The 23,355-nt window shown below is 58.7% G+C and overlaps 2 non-coding genes and 1 pseudogene across 2 annotated transcripts; all 3 read right to left on the bottom strand.

The window, feature by feature from the left end:
• Positions 1-6,926: 6,926 nt before the first annotated feature.
• On the bottom strand, positions 6,927-7,045 carry LOC125965893 (5S ribosomal RNA). The gene has a single exon (XR_007479996.1). It is a non-coding gene; the product is annotated as a 5S ribosomal RNA (ribosomal RNA).
• A 6,668-nt stretch (positions 7,046-13,713) lies between these two features.
• On the bottom strand, positions 13,714-13,831 carry LOC125965903 (5S ribosomal RNA; annotated as a pseudogene).
• Positions 13,832-14,463: 632 nt separating this feature from the next.
• LOC125965918 (5S ribosomal RNA) lies at positions 14,464-14,582 on the bottom strand. Its single transcript, XR_007480012.1, has one exon. It is a non-coding gene; the product is annotated as a 5S ribosomal RNA (ribosomal RNA).
• Positions 14,583-23,355: the final 8,773 nt, after the last annotated feature.

Below are 23,355 nucleotides of genomic sequence, written 5' to 3' on the forward strand. Positions count from 1 at the left end.
GCGGCCGGCGAGCTCGCGCACCCGCCCGGCACATCCGGGAGGCCGTGCGCACGAGCCAAGTGGCCGAAAATAGCCCCCGCCGAGCGGATCGGCTGTTTATAAGCACCGCGGAGGTGGTCGCGGCGCCTCATTCGACTTCCAGCGGCCGGCGAGCTCTCGCACCCGCCCGGCACATCCGGGAGGCCGTGCGCACGAGCCAAGTGGCCGAAAATAGCCCCCGCCGAGCGGATCGGCTGTTTATAAGCACCGCGGAGGTGGTCGCGGCGCCTCATTCGACTTCCAGCGGCCGGCGAGCCCGCGCACCCGCCTGGCACATCCGGGAGGCGGTGCGCACGAGCCAAGTGGCCGAAAATAGCCCCCGCCGAGCGGATCGGCTGTTTATAAGCACCGCGGGGGTGGTCGCGGCGCCTCATTCGACTTCCAGCGGCCGGCGAGCTCGCGCACCCGCCCGGCACATCCGGGAGGCCGTGCGCACGAGCCAAGTGGCCGAAAATAGCCCCCGCCGAGCGGATCGGCTGTTTATAAGCACCGCGGAGGTGGTCGCGGCGCCTCATTCGACTTCCAGCGGCCGGCGAGCTCGCGCACCCGCCCGGCACATCCGGGAGGCCGTGCGCACGAGTAGAGTGGCCGAAAATGGCCCCCGCCGAGCGGATCGGCTGTTTATAAGCACCGCGGAGGTGGTCGCGGCGCCTCATTCGACTTCCAGCGGCCGGCGAGCTCGCGCACCCGCCCGGCACATCCGGGAGGCCGTGCGCACGAGCCAAGTGGACGAAAATAGCCCCCGCCGAGCGGATCGGCTGTTTGTAAGCACCGCGGAGGTGGTCGCGGCGCCTCATTCGCCTTCCAGCGGCCGGCGAGCTCGCGCAACCGCCCGGCACATCCGGGAGGCCGTGCGCAGGAGCCAAGTGGCCGAAAATAGCCCCCGCCGATCGGATCGGCTGTTTATAAGCACCGCGGAGGTGGTCGCGGCGCCTCATTCGACTTCCAGCGGCCGGCGAGCTCGCGCACCCGCCCGGCATATCCGGGAGGCCGTGCGTACGAGCCAAGTGGACGAAAATAGCCCCCGCCGAGCGGATCGGCTGTTTGTAAGCACCGCGGAGGTGGTCGCGGCGCCTCATTCGACTTCCAGCGGCCGGCGAGCTCGCGCACCCGCCCGGCACATCCGGGAGGCCGTGCGCACGAGCCAAGTGGCCGAAAATAGCCCCCGCCGAGCGGATCGGCTGTTTATAAGCACCGCGGAGGTGGTCGCGGCGCCTCATTCGACTTCCAGCGGCCGGCGAGCTCGCGCACCCGCCCGGCACATCCGGGAGGCCGTGCGCACGAGCCAAGTGGCCGAAAATAGCCCCCGCCGAGCGGATCGGCTGTTTATAAGCACCGCGGAGGTGGTCGCGGCGCCTCATTCGACTTCCAGCGGCCGGCGAGCTCGCGCACCCGGCCGGCACATCCGGGAGGCCGTGCGCACGAGCCAAGTGGCCGAAAATAGCCCCCGCCGAGCGGATCGGCTGTTTATAAGCACCGCGGAGGTGGTCGCGGCGCCTCATTCGACTTCCAGCGGCCGGCGAGCTCGCGCACCCGCCCGGCACATCCGGGAGGCCGTGCGCACGAGCCAAGTGGCCGAAAATAGCCCCCGCCGAGCGGATCGGCTGTTTATAAGCACCGCGGAGGTGGTCGCGGCGCCTCATTCGACTTCCAGCGGGCGGCGAGCTCGCGCACCCGCCCGGCACATCCGGGAGGCCGTGCGCACGAGCCAAGTGGCCGAAAATAGCCCCCGCCGAGCGGATCGGCTGTTTATAAGCACCGCGGAGGTGGTCGCGGCGCCTCATTCGACTTCCAGCGGCCGGCGAGCTCGCGCACCCGCCCGGCACATCCGGGAGGCCGTGCGCACGAGCCAAGTGGCCGAAAATAGCCCCCGCCGAGTGGATCGGCTGTTTATAAGCACCGCGGAGGTGGTCGCGGCGCCTCATTCGACTTCCAGCGGCCGGCGAGCTCGCGCACCCGCCCGGCACATCCGGGAGGCCGTGCGCACGAGCCAAGTGGCCGAAAATAGCCCCCGCCGAGCGGATCGGCGTTTTATAAGCACCGCGGAGGTGGTCGCGGCGCCTCATTCGACTTCCAGCGGCCGGCGAGCTCGCGCACCCGCCCGGCACATCCGGGAGGCCGTGCGCACGAGCCAAGTGGCCGAAAATAGCCCCCGCCGAGCGGATCGGCTGTTTATAAGCACCGCGGAGGTGGTCGCGGCGCCTCATTCGACTTCCGGCGGGCGGCGAGCTCGCACACCCGCCCGGCACATCCGGGAGGCCGTGCGCACGAGCCAAGTGGCCGAAAATAGCCCCCGCCGAGCGGATCGGCTGTTTATAAGCACCGCGGAGGTGGTCGCGGCGCCTCATTCGACTTCAAGCGGCCGGCGAGCTCGCGCACCCGCCCGGCATATCCGGGAGGCCGTGCGCACGAGCCAAGTGGCCGAAAATAGCCCCCGCCGAGCGGATCGGCAGTTTATAAGCACCGCGGAGGTGGTCGCGGCGCCTCATTCGACTTCCAGCGGCCGGCGAGCTCGCGCACCCGCCCGGCACATCCGGGAGGCCGTGCGTACGAGCCAAGTGGCCGAAAATAGCCCCCGCCGAGCGGATCGGCTGTTTATAAGCACCGCGGAGGTGGTCGCGGCGCCTCATTCGACTTCCAGCGGCCGGCGAGCTCGCGCACCCGCCCGGCACATCCGGGAGGCCGTGCGCACGAGCCAAGTGGCCGAAAATAGCCCCCGCCGAGCGGATCGGCTGTTTATAAGCACCGCGGAGGTGGTCGCGGCGCCTCATTCGACTTCCAGCGGCCGGCGAGCTCGCGCACCCGCCCGGCACATCCGGGAGGCCGTGCGCACGAGCCAAGTGGCCGAAAATAGCCCCCGCCGAGCGGATCGGCTGTTTATAAGCACCGCGGAGGTGGTCGCGGCGCCTCATTCGACTTCCAGCGGCCGGCGAGCTCGCGCACCCGCCCGGCACATCCGGGAGGCCGTGCGCACGAGCCAAGTGGCCGAAAATAGCCCCCGCCGAGCGGATCGGCTGTTTATAAGCACCGCGGAGGTGGTCGCGGCGCCTCATTCGACTTCCAGCGGCCGGCGAGCTCGCGCACCCGCCCGGAACATCCGGGAGGCCGTGCGCACGAGCCAAGTGGCCGAAAATAGCCCCCGCCGAGCGGATCGGCTGTTTATAAGCACCGCGGAGGTGGTCGCGGCGCCTCATTCGACTTCCAGCGGCCGGCGAGCTCGCGCACCCGCCCGGCACATCCGGGAGGCCGTGCGCACGAGCCAAGTGGCCGAAAATAGCCCCCGCCGAGCGGATCGGCTGTTTATAAGCACCGCGGAGGTGGTCGCGGCGCCTCATTCGACTTCCAGCGGCCGGCGAGCTCGCGCACCCGCCCGGCACATCCGGGAGGCCGTGCGCACGAGCCAAGTGGCCAAAAATAGCCCCCGCCGAGCGGATCGGCTGTTTATAAGCACCGCGGAGGTGGTCGCGGCGCCTCATTCGACTTCCAGCGGCCGGCGAGCCCGCGCACCCGCCCGGCACATCCGGGAGGCCGTGCGCACGAGCCAAGTGGCCGAAAATAGCCCCCGCCGAGCGGATCGGCTGTTTATAAGCACCGCGGAGGTGGTCGCGGCGCCTCATTCGACTTCCAGCGGCCGGCGAGCTCGCGCACCCGCCCGGCACATCCGGGAGGCCGTGCGCACGAGCCAAGTGGCCGAAAATAGCCCCCGCCGAGCGGATCGGCTGTTTATAAGCACCGCGGAGGTGGTCGCGGCGCCTCATTCGACTTCCAGCGGCCGGCGAGCTCGCGCACCCGCCCGGCACATCCGGGAGGCCGTGCGCACGAGCCAAGTGGCCGAAAATAGCCCCCGCCGAGCGGATCGGCTGTTTATAAGCACCGCGGAGGTGGTCGCGGCGCCTCATTCGACTTCCAGCGGCCGGCGAGCTCGCGCACCCGCCATGCACATCCGGGAGGCCGTGCGCACGAGCCAAGTGGCCGAAAATAGCCCCCGCCGAGCGGATCGGCGGTTTATAAGCACCGCGGAGGTGGTCGCGGCGCCTCATTCGACTTCCAGCGGCCGGCGAGATCGCGCACCCGCGCGGCACATCCGGGAGGCCGTGCGCACGAGCCAAGTGGCCGAAAATAGCCCCCGCCGAGCGGATCGGCTGTTTGTAAGCACCGCGGAGGTGGTCGCGGCGCCTCATTCGACTTCCAGCGGCCGGCGAGCTCGCGCACCCGCCCGGCACATCCGGGAGGCCGTGCGCACGAGCCAAGTGGCCGAAAATAGCCCCCGCCGAGCGGATCGGCTGTTTATAAGCACCGCGGAGGTGGTCGCGGCGCCTCATTCGACTTCCAGCGGCCGGCGAGCTCGCGCACCCGCCCGGCACATCCGGGAGGCCGTGCGCACGAGCCAAGTGGCCGAAAATAGCCCCCGCCGAGCGGATCGGCTGTTTATAAGCACCGCGGAGGTGGTCGCGGCGCCTCATTCGACTTCCAGCGGCCGGCGAGCTCGCGCACCCGCCCGGCACATCCGGGAGGCCGTGCGCACGAGCCAAGTGGCCGAAAATAGCCCCCGCCAAGCGGATCGGCTGTTTATAAGCACCGCGGAGGTGGTCGCGGCGCCTCATTCGACTTCCGGCGGGCGGCGAGCTCGCGCACCCGCCCGGCACATCCGGGAGGCCGTGCGCACGAGCCAAGTGGCCGAAAATAGCCCCCGCCGAGCGGATCGGCTGTTTATAAGCACCGCGGAGGTGGTCGCGGCGCCTCATTCGACTTCCAGCGGCCGGCGAGCCCGCGCACCCGCCCGGCACATCCGGGAGGCCGTGCGCACGAGCCAAGTGGCCGAAAATAGCCCCCGCCGAGCGGATCGGCTGTTTATAAGCACCGCGGAGGTGGTCGCGGCGCCTCATTCGACTTCCAGCGGCCGGCGAGCTCGCGCACCCGCCCGGCACATCCGGGAGGCCGTGCGCACGAGCCAAGTGGCCGAAAATAGCCCCCGCCGAGCGGATCGGCTGTTTATAAGCACCGCGGAGGTGGTCGCGGCGCCTCATTCGACTTCCAGCGGCCGGCGAGCTCGCGCACCCGCCCGGCACATCCGGGAGGCCGTGCGCACGACCCAAGTGGCCGAAAATAGCCCCCGCCGAGCGGATCGGCTGTTTATAAGCACCGCGGAGGTGGTCGCGGCGCCTCATTCGACTTCCAGCGGCCGGCGAGCTCGCGCACCCGCCCGGCACATCCGGGAGGCCGTGCGCACGAGCCAAGTGGCCGAAAATAGCCCCCGCCGAGCGGATCGGCGGTTTATAAGCACCGCGGAGGTGGTCGCGGCGCCTCATTCGACTTCCAGCGGCCGGCGAGATCGCGCACCCGCCCGGCACATCCGGGAGGCCGTGCGCACGAGCCAAGTGGCCGAAAATAGCCCCCGCCGAGCGGATCGGCTGTTTATAAGCACCGCGGAGGTGGTCGCGGCGCCTCATTCGACTTCCAGCGGCCGGCGAGCTCGCGCACCCGCCCGGCACATCCGGGAGGCCGTGCGCACGAGCCAAGTGGCCGAAAATAGCCCCCGCCGAGCGGATCGGCTGTTTATAAGCACCGCGGAGGTGGTCGCGGCGCCTCATTCGACTTCCAGCGGCCGGCGAGCTCGCGCACCCGCCCGGCACATCCGGGAGGCCGTGCGCACGAGCCAAGTGGCCGAAAATAGCCCCCGCCGAGCGGATCGGCTGTTTATAAGCACCGCGGAGGTGGTCGCGGCGCCTCATTCGACTTCCAGCGGCCGGCGAGCTCTCGCACCCGCCCGGCACATCCGGGAGGCCGTGCGCACGAGCCAAGTGGCCGAAAATAGCCCCCGCCGAGCGGATCGGCTGTTTATAAGCACCGCGGAGGTGGTCGCGGCGCCTCATTCGACTTCCGGCGGGCGGCGAGCTCGCGCACCCGCCCGGCACATCCGGGAGGCCGTGCGCACCAGCCAAGTGGCCGAAAATAGCCCCCGCCGAGCGGATCGGCTGTTTATAAGCACCGCGGAGGTGGTCGCGGCGCCTCATTCGACTTCCAGCGGCCGGCGAGCTCGCGCACCCGCCATGCACATCCGGGAGGCCGTGCGCACGAGCCAAGTGGCCGAAAATAGCCCCCGCCGAGCGGATCGGCTGTTTATAAGCACCGCGGAGGTGGTCGCGGCGCCTCATTCGACTTCCAGCGGGCCGCGCACTCGCGCACGCCGCCCGGTTCAAATTTTCTAAGTGCAACGCACAATGAGATGCATGAGAAACGGCCTTGGTTACCATCACATTTGAAGCGATGAATACGAAGTTAAATTTTATGACTCGGTGTATAAGTCGAGGTCGATTTTTTTCAGTCGATTTTGGATCGAAAAAGGTCGACCAATACACCGGCAAATACGGTATATATACTTATTATAAATGTAGTATTTATTTATATAGATTTATTGTTTATTTATATATATAAAGGCAGGTCCGCAAAAATATTTCTGACGCGTAGCCGGTCCGTGGCGCAAGAAAGGTTGGGGACCACTAGTCTAAAAGAATCTGGCCGTAACTGGAATAGGGTTCTACGCGAATGCCCAACGGAAAAGTAAAGTGCAAAAAACCTGCATTTGGCTGTATCAAAATAAATGTCATGAAAAAGGTAAAAACACTACATGGAAGCGCAATGTGTTGTGCTGGGTTCTTTTACAAGTAAAGACTGCTGCTTTGAGTTCACAGGGAGCCATGCTCTTTATTCACTGTACATAGAGGTTTTTAACTCGTGTTGTAGTTTCAGTGTCGGAGTTCAAACTAGGCTTGCAGTTTCCGAATGCCATTCGTGATGGGTGCTGTAAAAAGTTCTTGGCTTAAACGATTGAAGTGCACATAAGAAAAAAAAAAAAAGAGCTTGAAGTGCACATAAGAAAAAGAAAAAGCTTACAGCACCTGGTATTCCCAGGCAGTCTCCCATCCAAGTACTAACCAGGCCTGACCCTGCTGAGCTTCCGAGATCAGACGAGATCAGGCGTTCTCAGGGTAGTATGGCCGTAAGCCGTGAGGTGACCCAACATTTTGCATTTTATAGACACAATCGCCCCTGAAACTAGCGAGCAAGCCAATGAAGCCTTCAAAACTGCTTCGGCACATGGAGACCAAGCATCCTGCATTAAAAGACAAACCTTAACCACTTTGGGTTTCATTGTCTCCGATTACGCCTGGATGGGACCGGCTCGTTTCTGAGAAACAAGCTCGGTGCTCCCAATAATTCAACGTAATGGTGACTTTTATTTTTATGTGGTTTATATTTGTTTTTATGCCAGTCGTATCATTTTATTTAATCCTATTTATATATATTTATTATAAATGTAGTATTTATTTATATAGATTTATTGTTTATTTATATATATAAAGGCAGGTCCGCAAAAATATTTCTGACGCGTAGCCGGTCCGTGGCGCAAGAAAGTTTGGGGACCACTAGTCTAAAAGAATCTGGCCGTAACTGGAATAGGGTTCTACGCGAATGCCCAACGGAAAAGTGAAGTGCACAAAACCTGCATTTGGCTGTATCAAAATAAATGTCATGAAAAAGGTAAAAACACTACATGGAAGCACAATGTGTTGTGCTGGGATCTTTTACAAGTAAAGACTGCTGCTTTGAGTTCACAGGGAGCCATGCTCTTTATTCACTGTACATAGTCTGTCCTCTAGCGGTAAAAACGTGAACTGCAATGCTATGGCTGTCGCCACACAATGTAGGTTTTAAACTCGTGTTGTAGTTTCAGTGTCGGAGTTCAAACTAGGCTTGCAGTTTCCGAATGCCATTCTTGATGGGTGCTGTAAAAAGTTCTTGGCTTAAACGATTGAAGTGCACATAAGAAAAAAAAAAAAAAAAAAAGCTTACGGTAACTGGTGTTGGATTCTGTCCACAATTTAGGGAGCGCGTTATCTGCGCCTCACGGCAAAAGCCTTTGCCAATCACCTGTTATCCAATTTACTCACTGCGTGCTCGTTTGATTTCTTCAGATTTAGGAAAATGCAAAGACACTGAAGCAGAAATTAGACTTAGACAGATTGGTTGAGTTCAATCACAATTCTTGTTCAAAAAGCTCTGTTTTCAGGAAAGTACAATACAGCGCTGGGCCCTTCAAGAGCGGAAAGTCTCCATTCAGAAAAGGCAAAGTCCAAGGTTGTTAGATCAGTTTTATATTCAGTAGCACATTGTGGGCTGGGATTGATGGGCGATGAGTCTTCGGGGTGGGGCAAGTTCGAAGGAGAGTCTGCTTCCATGGGAGTGGTGCTGGTTATGGGCGACTCGGTGTGTTGGGGGGGGGGGCTGTTGGTGTGTGTGTGTGTGTGTGTGGAGGGGGCTGTTGTCTTCCATCCCGTCTCTCGGCCTTGGCGATCATGTTTGGCCGAGTTCTCGGGTGGCTCCTTCTGGCACCCACTGGTTTTATCTCCACGTGACCTTCCTGTGAACATTCTTCTCCAATCTTGGACATACACTGTCGTACCGCATTCAACCGTATCTTTTCTTTGTTAGGCAAACTATTTCCCTCTGTGCAGAGCGTTCAGTAGTAATCAAAAACTGGCGTCTAGCATTAGTCAAAACATAAGATACAATCAAGTACTGAACGGTCAAGACGACTCTGGCCGTGTCCATGATTCAGAGAAAAAACATCAGGCATGCATTCCACAGTTCCTTAAGGGTCATTAAGCTATTTAGGCAATATATCAAAAGTCATTTGTTATTTCAAAGTCCTCAGAAATATATATATCAGATCATAAAGTTATAAAAACCTTTCTCATCACCACTTATCAAAAATGTCTAGTTACTATGTCTTCTTTATTGATTTGGTGTGTAGGTATAATTATATGCTTCAAATGTTTCTTTTATTTATTTAATATGTGAATATACTTGTCTGCTTATGTACTTTATTCAATGAGGTTTGAGCATATCTGTTTTTGTAGCGAGGCAGGACTTTTTGTATTTCGACCTCATTCCTTCACTCCCTCTGTTGACCTCAGTTTTACTGAGGTCACCAAAATCGTTGATGCCACCAGGGTCCCTCTGTTGGCACACCACGTCCCTCTGTGGAGCCGCTACAAGTCCCTCTGTGGGGCCGCCAATGAGTGAGAAAAATAAATATAGATAAAATTCATACCCAGACATTTGTAAAAGATGGACCGTGGAAAGGCAATTGGCCTAGACGACATTCCAGTGACAGCATGGAACTATCAAGGAGAGGTGGGAGGGGAGATTTTTAAAAAGCGAGAAGTTCCCCGGAAAGGTGTTGACTTCTATTTCTTAATTCAGACCACGGCGATGCGCAAAACTGTAGTAGCTACAGAGGTGTTGTTATGTTGATTAAGCAAAGCATGAAGTTATCGGAAAGAATGTTAGAAGCGAGGCTTGGAAATCTACTGGCCAAAATAATGGAGAGTGTGGCAGAGACAAAGATAGGACATGCAGATGGTTGGTGGTACAGAAAGATATGGAAACGATCGCTCTGCAGTCGCGGCCCCTAACAGGAGCAGCCGAAAGAAGTGGAAGATAAGAAAGAAAATGTGCAAGAGAAATACATAAACAAATAACGAAATACATACATACATACATACATACATATATAGTACATACATATAGACAGAGACATCAAACGATTGCCCATTCGGTCACTCAGCCCTTCAGTCAGTCACTCAATGAATCACTCAATCAATCAATAAACCAACCAATCAATCAATCAACCAATCAACCAATCAATCAATCAATCAATCAATCAATCAATCAATCAATCAATCAATCAACCAATCAATCAATCAATCAATCAATCAATCAATCAATCAATCAATCACACAGGTGTTAACTAATTTGTAATTGTATTGCAAGCAATTTGAACTCTAATGGAACATGATGATGTCCATATCTGTTTTATCAAATTCTAATCCTACTTTACCTTTGTATAAGGCACAGGTGTCAAACTCAAGGCCTGGGGGCCAGATACAGCCCGCCACATGATTTTATGCAGCCCGCGAAGACAAATTGTGCTTTTTATTCACGTGTCATTACTCGAATTGCAAATTGTCTTCACTTTTAATAATATTTGATTTTTAAATATTAGACCAGTTTTTATTTGTCTGATTTGAAAGCAAGTTACTTGCCAGTTTGTTTTGTAGCTTTTACTCTATATAATGTGAGGTGCTCACACATTTATTTGGGTAGGACAGTCATACCGGTCCTCCGAAAGAAGCTATGACTACACTGCGGCCCGTGAACAAATGAGTTTGACCCCCCTGGTACAAGGGATAGCCTTCTCATTGATTAATCACATATCTTAAATCATGCTTTTCCTCCTTTGAAGCGACTATGTACTTCAAACCCAAACGGCACCATTTTATAGGGAAAAAACTTGTCGAATCTATTTGTTTCCGACATAATACTTCCGCAATCATCTTAAATTTGTTCAGTTTATCAATCCCTTCCATTGTTTATCCTGCAAATGAATCACGTGAATAATGTGTTATTCAAACTTTAACGTTCATAATCCGCCTGTCCCCAATTCGTTTGGAGTCTGTATGTTATTGTTCTAATTTTTTACATTTAATACTCTCCCACCTATTTGATCCTATCTTGTGAAGGTCTACAGTTTATTATAAGCTATTTTGAAACTCTTCACACTTGTTACCAGGCTTTGGCTCCATCTCATGATGTTGTCTCCCATTCACTTCATTTCTGCCAAGCTGCTTCTTCTCCTCCGTCCAGCATGTTGAAGACTTAAAAACCATCAAATCTGAAAACACTTAAAATCTCACAATTCCCCCCTTTTTTTTTTTTTTTTTTACCTCCCCCTTTTGACACATTGTTAAAAAGTAAAAATAACAATGTCCATGGTGACATACCCATCGCCAGCTGGACTTCGGTGTACCTCCAGATGCCATCCTAGCCTGGAATCACCAATTCTCAGTCCCTGAAACTCGACTGGCAGCATCTCACATGGCTGTATGAACAAAAGCCACCACCCACCTGTAGCTGCGCATGCAGCTCTCCGTACAATAAACATCCATAATACCAAAAAAATAAAATTCATAATGATAAAAATAATAATCCCCACACACGCATGAAATAGAAAATTGGAGCCTGCCGAGCCTGTCATGAAACCGATCACATTTACAAACTCATTATAAAAAGTAAGGGGTTAGTTGTTAATGCATGTTCACAGACATGACACAAAATTCTCCAAGACTGCAGTTGACAACCTGCAAAGTAAACGCAAGTTTAACAAATAAAGCACAATCTGCTCCCTGGGTTGCTGTTAGAGGCTGCAATACAATTAGGTAAAACATCAAAACAAAGCAAGTCATCACAAATTCCGTCACATACATTTCGTCACACTGTCAGGTAAGTCCAGAGTTGTTGTCATACACTGTCTTGGCTCAGAGTCTTGATTGTCAATGCTGGTATAGTCACGTCTGGTCACAATCTTGAAATGGGCCTTCTCCATTGAAGTCTTTTGTTGTCAATGGTGCCCCAGAGTAATCCTAAACCCATATTTAGTCCAAAATGAGCCCTGATCAATCTTGCTTTTTCAAATCTGTAGTATCTCTATATTTTTCAGGTGAGAGGAATGTTATCCTCTGCTGTGATCACATCACCCCAACCTTGAATCATGTTAACCATTCACAATACACAAACCCAATCCCAAGTACAGACTTGACATTCATACAGCATTACAGACAAACTGTCATCCCACAACACACACATAAAACATACAATATCAAATTGTAAAAAAAAAAACCCTCCCTACGCAAAATTTTCTCCTCAATTAAAATTTCCCTTTTTTATTTTAAATCCAAAATTAATATCTAATTGTCTGGTCTCCTGTCCTCACATCGTTTGCCAATATGCATAATACTGGAACATGATTTAACTCCCCATTTAGTTTGCTCACATCTCACACTCAGACTATTTGACACTTTGTGTTGAGCTGTAACTTCAATATTTCCACCTTCCCATATTTCTTCCACTAAACAGTTCCATTTTGCTTTCAGTTTAAATTCATCCCTCCAAATAACTACCTCTGGCAAAGAACCAAACATTTTTAGAGCACTCCCTTTTACTGTTACCTTGTTCCTTCATTCATCTTCTCACAAGCATTACTGACCCTCCTAAAAAATAATGATACTGAAAATAATGTTTAAAAAATATACACAGCTTCCTCCTGCCACTTACACTATAACCTTGGATTATCGTTCTCATTTTTTGTTGATGCCAATTCTTAGAATTAAAAAGAAATACTTACTCTTGATAATTGAGTCACGCTATATCACAAATTTTGAAAACCTTCTTCCATGTTCCCCCTTTGTACCTATCAAAACCAATTAGAAATATTTTTGCTGTCATGATCATCATTGTGGCCCTCACACTTATTGTTCTTGTATTTTAAATTGGCAATTTTTGTACATTTGGAGCCCTTTGAGACTTGCTTGTGGGCTATATAAATAAATTTGAATTGCCTTGACTTTATTATTATTCAACTTCTTCTGCATTCTTCTTCCTTTTATTTTATTTTTATCTTAACTACTTCCACATAATTCATCTGATTTATTCCATTACACTTTTAACCTCCTAGATTCAAATTCAAATTTGTTGGATTCTGTCCACAATTTAGGGAGCGCGTTATCTGCGCCTCACGGCAAAAGCCTTTGCCAATCACCTGTTATCCAATTTACTCACTGCGTGCTCGTTTAATTTCTTCAGATTTAGGAAAATGCAAAGACACTGAAGCAGAAATTAGACTTAGACAGATTGGTTGAGTTCAATCACAATTCTTGTTCAAAAAGCTCTGTTTTCAGGAAAGTACAATACAGCGCTGGGCCCTTCAAGAGCGGAAAGTCTCCATTCAGAAAAGGCAAAGTCCAAGGTTGTTAGATCAGTTTTATATTCAGTAGCACATTGTGGGCTGGGATTGATGGGCGATGAGTCTTCGGGGTGGGGCAAGTTCGAAGGAGAGTCTGCTTCCATGGGAGTGGTGCTGGTTATGGGCGACTCGGTGTGTTGGGGGGGGGGGCTGTTGGTGTGTGTGTGTGTGTGTGTGGAGGGGGCTGTTGTCTTCCATCCCGTCTCTCGGCCTTGGCGATCATCTTTGGCCGAGTTCTCGGGTGGCTCCTTCTGGCACCCACTGGTTTTATCTCCACGTGACCTTCCTGTGAACATTCTTCTCCAATCTTGGACATACACTGTCGTACCGCATTCAACCGTATCTTTTCTTTGTTAGGCAAACTATTTCCCTCTGTGCAGAGCGTTCAGTAGTAATCAAAAACTGGCGTCTAGCATTAGTCAAAACATAAGATACAATCAAGTACTGAACGGTCAAGACGACTCTGGCCGTGTCCATGATTCAGAGAAAAAACATCAGGCATGCATTCCACAGTTCCTTAAGGGTCATTAAGCTATTTAGGCAATATATCAAAAGTCATTTGTTATTTCAAAGTCCTCAGAAATATATATATCAGATCATAAAGTTATAAAAACCTTTCTCATCACCACTTATCAAAAATGTCTAGTTATGTCTTCTTTATTGATTTGGTGTGTAGGTATAATTATATGCTTCAAATGTTTCTTTTATTTATTTAATATGTGAATATACTTGTCTGCTTATGTACTTTATTCAATGAGGTTTGAGCATATCTGTTTTTGTAGCGAGGCAGGACTTTTTGTATTTCGACCTCATTCCTTCACTGGTATTCCCAGGCGGTCTCCCATCCAAGTACTAACCAGGCCCGACCCTGCTTAGCCTCCGAGATCGGACGAGATCGGGCGCTCTCAGGGTAGTATGGCCGTAAGCCGTGAGACCGCTCAGAATTTTTCATTTTATAGACACAATCGCCCCTGAAACCATGCCAAGCAGCGGCGGGACTTGATGGCTGTGGTAAAAGTTTCCTTTCACAATTGACGTGGGAAAAAAAAAAAAAAAAAAGGCTTTCAGCACCTGGTATTCCCGGACGGTCACCCTTCCCTTTTGTTTTTTTTTGTTATTTTTTACAACCAGGGCCGAAACAGTCTTTCTTCCAAGGCTTTTGGTGTTTTCTGGAAATATGGCTATCATGAAAAGTTATTGACAGCTTTTTATGCGGTAGCACGAATTTGCCGTTGCGACCTGCATTTTGCTGAATCAAAATAAATGCCTTGAAAAGTTTAAAAACACTTCATGGAAGTGTTGTGTTGGGTTCTTTTACAAGTCAAGCCTGCTGCTTTGAGTTCACAGGGAGCCATGCTCACTGTACATAGTCTGCTCTCTAGCGGTAAAAAATTTAACTACAATGCTGTGGATGTCACCACATAATATAGCTTTCAAACTCGTGTTATAGTTTCAATGTCGGAGTTTAAATTAGGCTTGCTGTTTCCGGATGCCATTCGTGATGGGTGTTGTAAAAAATAGCTTCTTAAACGATTGAAGTGCACATAAGAAAAAGAAAAAGCTTACAGCACCTGGTATTCCCAGGCGGTCTCCCATCCAAATACTAACCAGGCCCGACCCTGCTTAGCTTCCGAGATCGGACGAGATCGGGCGTTCTCAGGGTAGTATGGCCGTAAGCCGTGAGGTGACCCAACATTTTGCATTTTATAGACACAATCGCCCCTGAAACTAGCGAGCGAGCCAATGAAGCCTTCAAAACTGCTTCGGCACATGGAGACCAAGCATCCTGCATTAAAAGACAAACCTTAACCACTTCGGGTTTCATTGTCTCCGATTACGCCTGGATGGGACCGGCTCGTTTCTGAGAAACAAGCTCGGTGCTCCCAATAATTCAACGTAATGGTGACTTTTATTTTTATGTGGTTTATATTTGTTTTTATGCCAGTCGTATCATTTTATTTAATCGTATTTACCGTATTTGCCGGTGTACAGGTCGACTCGGTGTATAAGTCGACCCCCTAAAATTCGACGGAAATTTACGATTTTATGATATATCCTTTGTATAAGTCCAGCTCAATTGTTGCATTATATTAAACTTCAAAATTCAATATGCGAAATTTATTGACGAAATGTGTTCAAATTCTGGGAGGCCGTGCGCATGCTGCTGTTTATAAGCACCGCGGAGGAGATCGCGGCCGGCGAGCTCGCGCACGCCGCCCGGCACCAACGGGAGGCCGGAAATAGCTCCAAGCCGAGCGGATCGGCACTTTATAAGCACCGCGGAGGAGATCGCGGCGCCTCATTGGACTTCCAGCGGCCGGCGAGCTCGCGCACCCGCCCGGCACATCCGGGAGGCCGTGCGCACGAGCCAAGTGGCCGAAAATAGCCCCCGCCGAGCGGATCGGCTGTTTATAAACACCGCAGAGGTGGTCGCGGCGCCTCATTCGACTTCCAGCGGCCGGCGAGCTCGCGCACCCGCCATGCACATCCGGGAGGCCGTGCGCACGAGCCAAGTGGCCGAAAATAGCCCCCGCCGAGCGGATCGGCTGTTTATAAGCACCGCGGAGGTGGTCGCGGCGCCTCATTCGACTTCCAGCGGCCGGCGAGCTCGCGCACCCGCCCGGCACATCCGGGAGGCCGAGCGCACGAGCCAAGTGGCCGAAAATAGCCCCCGCCGAGCGGATCGGCTGTTTATAAACACCGCAGAGGTGGTCGCGGCGCCTCATTCGACTTCCGGCGGGCGGCGAGCTCGCGCACCCGCCCGGCACATCCGGGAGGCCGTGCGCACGAGCCAAGTGGCCGAAAATAGCCCCCGCCGAGCGGATCGGCTGTTTATAAGCACCGCGGAGGTGGTCGCGGCGCCTCATTCGACTTCCAGCGGCCGGCGAGCTCGCGCACCCGCCATGCACATCCGGGAGGCCGTGCGCACGAGCCAAGTGGCCGAAAATAGCCCCCGCCGAGCGGATCGGCTGTTTATAAGCACCGCGGAGGTGGTCGCGGCGCCTCATTCGACTTCCAGCGGCCGGCGAGCTCGTGCACCCGCCCGGCACATCCGGGAGGCCGAGCGCACGAGCCAAGTGGCCGAAAATAGCCCCCGCCGAGCGGATCGGCTGTTTATAAACACCGCAGAGGTGGTCGCGGCGCCTCATTCGACTTCCGGCGGGCGGCGAGCTCGCGCACCCGCCCGGCACATCCGGGAGGCCGTGCGCACGAGCCAAGTGGCCGAAAATAGCCCCCGCCGAGCGTATCGGCTGTTTATAAGCACCGCGGAGGTGGTCGCGGCGCCTCATTCGACTTCCAGCGGCCGGCGAGCTCGCGCACCCGCCATGCACATCCGGGAGGCCGTGCGCACGAGCCAAGTGGCCGAAAATAGCCCCCGCCGAGCGGATCGGCTGTTTATAAGCACCGCGGAGGTGGTCGCGGCGCCTCATTCGACTTCCAGCGGCCGGCGAGCTCGTGCACCCGCCCGGCACATCCGGGAGGCCGTGCGCACGAGCCAAGTGGCCGAAAATAGCCCCCGCCGAGCGGATCGGCTGTTTATAAGCACCGCGGAGGTGGTCGCGGCGCCTCATTCGACTTCCAGCGGCCGGCGAGCTCGCGCACCCGCCCGGCACATCCGGGAGGCCGTGCGCACGAGCCAAGTGGCCGAAAATAGCCCCCGCCGAGCGGATCGGCTGTTTATAAGCACCGCGGAGGTGGTCGCGGCGCCTCATTCGACTTCCAGCGGCCGGCGAGCTCGCGCACCCGCCCGGCACATCCGGGAGGCCGTGCGCACGAGCCAAGTGGCCGAAAATAGCCCCCGCCGAGCGGATCGGCTGTTTATAAGCACCGCGGAGGTGGTCGCGGCGCCTCATTCGACTTCAAGCGGCCGGCGAGCTCGCGCACCCGCCCGGCACATCCGGGAGGCCGTGCGCACGAGCCAAGTGGCCGAAAATAGCCCCCGCCGAGCGGATCGGCTGTTTATAAGCACCGCGGAGGTGGTCGCGGCGCCTCATTCGACTTCCAGCGGCCGGCGAGCCCGCGCACCCGCCTGGCACATCCGGGAGGCCGTGCGCACGAGCCAAGTGGCCGAAAATAGCCCCCGCCGAGCGGATCGGCTGTTTATAAGCACCGCGGGGGTGGTCGCGGCGCCTCATTCGACTTCCAGCGGCCGGCGAGCTCGCGCACCCGCCCGGCACATCCGGGAGGCCGTGCGCACGAGCCAAGTGGCCGAAAATAGCCCCCGCCGAGCGGATCGGCTGTTTATAAGCACCGCGGAGGTGGTCGCGGCGCCTCATTCGACTTCCAGCGGCCGGCGAGCCCGCGCACCCGCCCGGCACATCCGGGAGGCCGTGCGCACGAGCCAAGTGGCCGAAAATAGCCCCCGCCGAGCGGATCGGCTGTTTATAAGCACCGCGGAGGTGGTCGCGGCGCCTCATTCGACTTCCAGCGGCCGGCGAGCTCGCGCACCCGCCCGGCACATCCGGGAGGCCGTGCGCACGAGCCAAGTGGCCAAAAATAGCCCCCGCCGAGCGGATCGGCTGTTTATAAGCACCGCGGAGGTGGTCACGGCGCCTCATTCGACTTCCAGCGGCCGGCGAGCCCGCGCACCCGCCCGGCACATCCGGGAGGCCGTGCGCACGAGCCAAGTGGCCGAAAATAGCCCCCGCCGAGCGGATCGGCTGTTTATAAGCACCGCGGAGGTGGTCGCGGCGCCTCATTCGACTTCCAGCGGCCGGCGAGCTCGCGCACCCGCCCGGCACATCCGGGAGGCCGTGCGCACGAGCCAAGTGGCCGAAAATAGCCCCCGCCGAGCGGATCGGCTGTTTATAAGCACCGCGGAGGTGGTCGCGGCGCCTCATTCGACTTCCAGCGGCCGGCGAGCTCGCGCACCCGCCCGGCACATCCGGGAGGCCGTGCGCACGAGCCAAGTGGCCGAAAATAGCCCCCGCCGAGCGGATCGGCTGTTTATAAGCACCGCGGAGGTGGTCGCGGCGCCTCATTCGACTTCCAGCGGCCGGCGAGCTCGCGCACCCGCCCGGCACATCCGGGAGGCCGTGCGCACGAGCCAAGTGGCCGAAAATAGCCCCCGCCGAGCGGATCGGCGGTTTATAAGCACCGCGGAGGTGGTCGCGGCGCCTCATTCGACTTCCAGCGGCCGGCGAGCTCGCGCACCCGCCCGGCACATCCGGGAGGCCGTGCGCACGAGCCAAGTGGCCGAAAATAGCCCCCGCCGAGCGGATCGGCGGTTTATAAGCACCGCGGAGGTGGTCGCGGCGCCTCATTCGACTTCCAGCGGCCGGCGAGATCGCGCACCCGCCCGGCACATCCGGGAGGCCGTGCGCACGAGCCAAGTGGCCGAAAATAGCCCCCGCCGAGCGGATCGGCTGTTTATAAGCACCGCGGAGGTGGTCGCGGCGCCTCATTCGACTTCCAGCGGCCGGCGAGCTCGCGCACCCGCCCGGCACATCCGGGAGGCCGTGCGCACGAGCCAAGTGGCCGAAAATAGCCCCCGCCGAGCGGATCGGCTGTTTATAAGCACCGCGGAGGTGGTCGCGGCGCCTCATTCGACTTCCAGCGGCCGGCGAGCTCGCGCACCCGCCCGGCACATCCGGGAGGCCGTGCGCACGAGCCAAGTGGCCGAAAATAGCCCCCGCCGAGCGGATCGGCTGTTTATAAGCACCGCGGAGGTGGTCGCGGCGCCTCATTCGACTTCCAGCGGCCGGCGAGCTCGCGCACCCGCCCGGCACATCCGGGAGGCCGTGCGCACGAGCCAAGTGGCCGAAAATAGCCCCCGCCGAGCGGATCGGCAGTTTATAAGCACCGCGGAGGTGGTCGCGGCGCCTCATTCGACTTCCAGCGGCCGGCGAGCTCGCGCACCCGCCCGGCACATCCGGGAGGCCGTGCGCACGAGCCAAGTGGCCGAAAATAGCCCCCGCCGAGCGGATCGGCTGTTTATAAGCACCGCGGAGGTGGTCGCGGCGCCTCATTCGACTTCCAGCGGCCGGCGAGCTCGCGCACCCGCCCGGCACATCCGGGAGGCCGTGCGCACGAGCCAAGTGGCCGAAAATAGCCCCCGCCGAGCGGATCGGCTGTTTATAAGCACCGCGGAGGTGGTCGCGGCGCCTCATTCGACTTCCAGCGGCCGGCGAGCCCGCGCACCCGCCTGGCACATCCGGGAGGCCGTGCGCACGAGCCAAGTGGCCGAAAATAGCCCCCGCCGAGCGGATCGGCTGTTTATAAGCACCGCGGGGGTGGTCGCGGCGCCTCATTCGACTTCCAGCGGCCGGCGAGCTCGCGCACCCGCCCGGCACATCCGGGAGGCCGTGCGCACGAGCCAAGTGGCCGAAAATAGCCCCCGCCGAGCGGATCGGCTGTTTATAAGCACCGCGGGGGTGGTTGCGGCGCCTCATTCGACTTCCAGCGGCCGGCGAGCTCGCGCACCCGCCCGGCACATCCGGGAGGCCGTGCGCACGAGCCAAGTGGCCGAAAATAGCCCCCGCCGAGCGGATCGGCTGTTTATAAGCACCGCGGAGGTGGTCGCGGCGCCTCATTCGACTTCCAGCGGCCGGCGAGCCCGCGCACCCGCCCGGCACATCCGGGAGGCCGTGCGCACGAGCCAAGTGGCCGAAAATAGCCCCCGCCGAGCGGATCGGCTGTTTATAAGCACCGCGGGGGTGGTCGCGGCGCCTCATTCGACTTCCAGCGGCCGGCGAGCTCGCGCACCCGCCCGGCACATCCGGGAGGCCGTGCGCACGAGCCAAGTGGCCGAAAATAGCCCCCGCCGAGCGGATCGGCTGTTTATAAGCACCGCGGAGGTGGTCGCGGCGCCTCATTCGACTTCCAGCGGCCGGCGAGCTCGCGCACCCGCCCGGCACATCCGGGAGGCCGTGCGCACGAGCCAAGTGGACGAAAATAGCCCCCGCCGAGCGGATCGGCTGTTTATAAGCACCGCGGGGGTGGTTGCGGCGCCTCATTCGACTTCCAGCGGCCGGCGAGCTCGCGCACCCGCCCGGCACATCCGGGAGGCCGTGCGCACGAGCCAAGTGGCCGAAAATAGCCCCCGCCGAGCGGATCGGCTGTTTATAAGCACCGCGGAGGTGGTCGCGGCGCCTCATTCGACTTCCAGCGGCCGGCGAGCCCGCGCACCCGCCCGGCACATCCGGGAGGCCGTGCGCACGAGCCAAGTGGCCGAAAATAGCCCCCGCCGAGCGGATCGGCTGTTTATAAGCACCGCGGAGGTGGCCGCGGCGCCTCATTCGACTTCCAGCGGCCGGCGAGCTCGCGCACCCGCCCGGCACATCCGGGAGGCCGTGCGCACGAGCCAAGTGGCCGAAAATAGCCCCCGCCGAGCGGATCGGCTGTTTATAAGCACCGCGGAGGTGGTCGCGGCGCCTCATTCGACTTCCAGCGGCCGGCGAGCTCGCGCACCCGCCCGGCACATCCGGGAGGCCGTGCGCACGAGCCAAGTGGACGAAAATAGCCCCCGCCGAGCGGATCGGCTGTTTGTAAGCACCGCGGAGGTGGTCGCGGCGCCTCATTCGACTTCCAGCGGCCGGCGAGCTCGCGCACCCGCCCGGCAAATCCGGGAGGCCGTGCGCACGAGCCAAGTGGCCGAAAATAGCCCCCGCCGAGCGGATCGGCTGTTTATAAGCACCGCGGAGGTGGTCGCGGCGCCTCATTCGACTTCCAGCGGCCGGCGAGCCCGCGCACCCGCCCGGCACATCCGGGAGGCCGTGCGCACGAGCCAAGTGGCCGAAAATAGCCCCCGCCGAGCGGATCGGCTGTTTATAAGCACCGCGGAGGTGGTCGCGGCGCCTCATTCGACTTCCAGCGGCCGGCGAGCTCGCGCACCCGCCCGGCACATCCGGGAGGCCGTGCGCACGAGCCAAGTGGCCGAAAATAGCCCCCGCCGAGCGGATCGGCTGTTTATAAGCACCGCGGAGGTGGTCGCGGCGCCTCATTCGACTTCCAGCGGCCGGCGAGCTCGCGCACCCGCCCGGCACATCCGGGAGGCCGTGCGCACGAGCCAAGTGGCCGAAAATAGCCCCCGCCGAGCGGATCGGCTGTTTATAAGCACCGCGGAGGTGGTCGCGGCGCCTCATTCGACTTCCAGCGGCCGGCGAGCTCGCGCACCCGCCCGGCACATCCGGGAGGCCGTGCGCACGAGCCAAGTGGCCGAAAATAGCCCCCGCCGAGCGGATCGGCGGTTTATAAGCACCGCGGAGGTGGTCGCGGCGCCTCATTCGACTTCCAGCGGCCGGCGAGATCGCGCACCCGCCCGGCACATCCGGGAGGCCGTGCGCACGAGCCAAGTGGCCGAAAATAGCCCCCGCCGAGCGGATCGGCTGTTTATAAGCACCGCGGAGGTGGTCGCGGCGCCTCATTCGACTTCCAGCGGCCGGCGAGCTCGCGCACCCGCCCGGCACATCCGGGAGGCCGTGCGCACGAGCCAAGTGGCCGAAAATAACCCCCGCCGAGCGGATCGGCTGGTTATAAGCACCGCGGAGGTGGTCGCGGCGCCTCATTCGACTTCCAGCGGCCGGCGAGCTCGCGCACCCGCCCGGCACATCCGGGAGGCCGTGCGCACGAGCCAAGTGGCCGAAAATAGCCCCCGCCGAGCGGATCGGCTGTTTATAAGCACCGCGGAGGTGGTCGCGGCGCCTCATTCGACTTCCAGCGGCCGGCGAGCTCTCGCACCCGCCCGGCACATCCGGGAGGCCGTGCGCACGAGCCAAGTGGCCGAAAATAGCCCCCGCCGAGCGGATCGGCTGTTTATAAGCACCGCGGAGGTGGTCGCGGCGCCTCATTCGACTTCCAGCGGCCGGCGAGCCCGCGCACCCGCCTGGCACATCCGGGAGGCCGTGCGCACGAGCCAAGTGGCCGAAAATAGCCCCCGCCGAGCGGATCGGCTGTTTATAAGCACCGCGGGGGTGGTCGCGGCGCCTCATTCGACTTCCAGCGGCCGGCGAGCTCGCGCACCCGCCCGGCACATCCGGGAGGCCGTGCGCACGAGCCAAGTGGCCGAAAATAGCCCCCGCCGAGCGGATCGGCTGTTTATAAGCACCGCGGAGGTGGTCGCGGCGCCTCATTCGACTTCCAGCGGCCGGCGAGCCCGCGCACCCGCCCGGCACATCCGGGAGGCCGTGCGCACGAGCCAAGTGGCCGAAAATAGCCCCCGCCGAGCGGATCGGCTGTTTATAAGCACCGCGGAGGTGGTCGCGGCGCCTCATTCGACTTCCAGCGGCCGGCGAGCCCGCGCACCCGCCCGGCACATCCGGGAGGCCGTGCGCACGAGCCAAGTGGCCGAAAATAGCCCCCGCCGAGCGGATCGGCTGTTTATAAGCACCGCGGAGGTGGTCGCGGCGCCTCATTCGACTTCCAGCGGCCGGCGAGCTCGCGCACCCGCCCGGCACATCCGGGAGGCCGTGCGCACGAGTAGAGTGGCCGAAAATGGCCCCCGCCGAGCGGATCGGCTGTTTATAAGCACCGCGGAGGTGGTCGCGGCGCCTCATTCGACTTCCAGCGGCCGGCGAGCTCGCGCACCCGCCCGGCACATCCGGGAGGCCGTGCGCACGAGCCAAGTGGACGAAAATAGCCCCCGCCGAGCGGATCGGCTGTTTGTAAGCACCGCGGAGGTGGTCGCGGCGCCTCATTCGACTTCCAGCGGCCGGCGAGCTCGCGCACCCGCCCGGCACATCCGGGAGGCCGTGCGCAGGAGCCAAGTGGCCGAAAATAGCCCCCGCCGATCGGATCGGCTGTTTATAAGCACCGCGGAGGTGGTCGCGGCGCCTCATTCGACTTCCAGCGGCCGGCGAGCTCGCGCACCCGCCCGGCATATCCGGGAGGCCGTGCGTACGAGCCAAGTGGACGAAAATAGCCCCCGCCGAGCGGATCGGCTGTTTGTAAGCACCGCGGAGGTGGTCGCGGCGCCTCATTCGACTTCCAGCGGCCGGCGAGCTCGCGCACCCGCCCGGCACATCCGGGAGGCCGTGCGCACGAGCCAAGTGGCCGAAAATAGCCCCCGCCGAGCGGATCGGCTGTTTATAAGCACCGCGGAGGTGGTCGCGGCGCCTCATTCGACTTCCAGCGGCCGGCGAGCTCGCGCACCCGCCCGGCACATCCGGGAGGCCGTGCGCACGAGCCAAGTGGCCGAAAATAGCCCCCGCCGAGCGGATCGGCAGTTTATAAGCACCGCGGAGGTGGTCGCGGCGCCTCATTCGACTTCCAGCGGCCGGCGAGCTCGCGCACCCGCCCGGCACATCCGGGAGGCCGTGCGCACGAGCCAAGTGGCCGAAAATAGCCCCCGCCGAGCGGATCGGCTGTTTATAAGCACCGCGGAGGTGGTCGCGGCGCCTCATTCGACTTCCAGCGGCCGGCGAGCTCGCGCACCCGCCCGGCACATCCGGGAGGCCGTGCGCACGAGCCAAGTGGCCGAAAATAGCCCCCGCCGAGCGGATCGGCTGTTTATA

Source organism: Syngnathus scovelli, chromosome 3 (assembly GCF_024217435.2).
Source record: "Syngnathus scovelli strain Florida chromosome 3, RoL_Ssco_1.2, whole genome shotgun sequence".
NCBI lineage: Eukaryota > Metazoa > Chordata > Actinopteri > Syngnathiformes > Syngnathidae > Syngnathus > Syngnathus scovelli.